General features: G+C 54.9%; 1 pseudogene; it reads left to right on the top strand.

Annotated features, from left to right (window-relative positions):
* The first annotated feature begins 538 nt into the window (after positions 1–538).
* LOC123041650 (salutaridine reductase-like) overlaps positions 539–1,991 on the top strand; it is a 4,454-nt pseudogene continuing 3,001 nt past the window's right edge.

Genomic DNA, 1,991 nt, shown 5'->3' with positions numbered 1-1,991 from the left:
GCACCGGAGCTGCGACCGGCATCCGGCGCCACCAGAGACACGACCCACCCACCAGAGCTGCAATCGTCACCATGGGGGAGCTGCAACCGCGGGGTACACGTTTGCTGGCGAGAAACACAGGAGGCGACGGCGGCGACCGGTGGCGAGGGCAACGACAGGGGAGATGCGCGGGGAGGTCCTAAGAGGCTCGCATGTCCTCGTCCATGGCGTTGGTATTCTTTTTTATTAGAAGAGAGATGGAGGAGGAAGATGGAATCATGTGGCTCTTGGGTACTAGATCGTACGTCGCTGGTTTGATCGGGCTAAATTTGGGCCAGTGCGTCGGTGCAGACCAATGCCCATTTAAGACCTTGTACAATGCACTGCGTTTAGGGAATGTGCTTAGAGAAATAAACCACTCTAATTATCGGTGTTTATTTGTAGATGATAGATACTTAACTAAGTGTCTCTTCGATAGAACTAGATTGATGCTTCAGTTTATTTCTTTAAGCCACCCTAAGCATTTCCCTTTGTACAAGGGCCTAATTAGCGATTTCGGAAAAATGCACGATGTATCATCATCTTCTCCAAGGCTGTCGACTCCATAGCTCACACAGTGCTGGACACGCCGCGACGAGTCGGAGGGGAAAGATCAAGATGGAGGCGGCCACCTCCAATCCGTCGAGCAAGAGGTTCTATCGCTCCATGTACCTCCCCTTTCCGTACCCCGCTCGCAGCTTATTTACTGGAATTTCGGCGCGCGCTGCTGCTATGTGCGTAATTTAGGATCGCCCTGGTCAGCGGAGGGAACAAAGGGATCGGGCTGGAGATGTGCAGGCAGCTCGCGTCCAAGGGGCTCAAGGTCGTGCTGACGGCGAGGAACGAGGCGAGGGGGCTGGAGGCGGTCGAAGGCGTCAGGCGCTCCGGTGCTGACGTCGTCTTCCATCAGTTGGATGTCACCGACCCTGACAGCGTTGCTCGGCTGGCGGATTTCGTCAGGGATCAGTTCGGGAAGCTCGATATCCTGGTATGTGTAACTCCGCTTTGCGCTTTGAAGATTCGAAACTGCTTCACAGACGACTCTTCTCGCACGACCTCCGAACGATGCTGCCTCCCCAACTGCGCTCCTGCATGCACTCTTGCTGCTTGCGCTGCCACGTACGAATCGTGCGGGCATCGGCCGCGCATTCGTCGTGTGTATAGCAGCGCTGTTGAAGATTAAGACCTCGCGGATTTGGGGTCGGGCAAGTGGACATTCGTGCTGTTCCACTGAGAGCTCGTTCTCGGACACTTAGGTGTAAGAGCAACTCCAACGGGCCGACCCAAACGAACGGTGATTTCGTCCGCTTTTTGTCCGTTTGGGTCGGCCGCCCGCCCGCCGTCCGCCCTGTTTTTCATATGGGTCGGCAGGGCGCCCAACACGCCGACCCATATGTGCAGGTGTGGCCGGCTGATCGCTCAATTTTACATTGATTTGCATTCAAACATATTGTGAAATAAAAATGCAAGCAAAATAGTTTAGCCGCCCAAATAAATAGTATAGTTTTACAAGCCAAATACAAATAAAAATGTTTCACATAGTTTTACAAACGAGTAAAAGAAAATACATCTATTCGTTGCCAACATGAGTCCACATATACTCAACCAAATTATTTTGGAGTTGCACGTGAGTTTCCCAATCACGCGTGTCTTCATGAAACTGAGTGAACCGCTCAAATGTTGCTGCTACTCCATGCCCAGGCACAACATTCTCACCCTGAAACTGAAAGCCCACAGACCAGCTAGCTGCCCCGCCGGCGTCCGACGAGTGTGACGGTGTACGACGAGCGTGCCGGTCGGATGTGGCGGGGGCGGCGAGGCGTCTTGTTCGTCGCGGGCGGCTGTGCGGTGGGTGAAGCGGCGGTGGAAACCAGTTTGCTCCCCGGCGGCAAAACGGCGGTGGCGGGCGACGGGGGGCAGGGACGGCGTTGCTGGGCGGATGTGGAGGCGGCGGCAGCTGGAAGAATCGCCGG

Source organism: Triticum aestivum, chromosome 2B (assembly GCF_018294505.1).
Source record: "Triticum aestivum cultivar Chinese Spring chromosome 2B, IWGSC CS RefSeq v2.1, whole genome shotgun sequence".
NCBI lineage: Eukaryota > Viridiplantae > Streptophyta > Magnoliopsida > Poales > Poaceae > Triticum > Triticum aestivum.
Note: the sequence above shows the minus strand (reverse complement) of the source record. Positions and strands in the feature narration are given on the sequence as shown.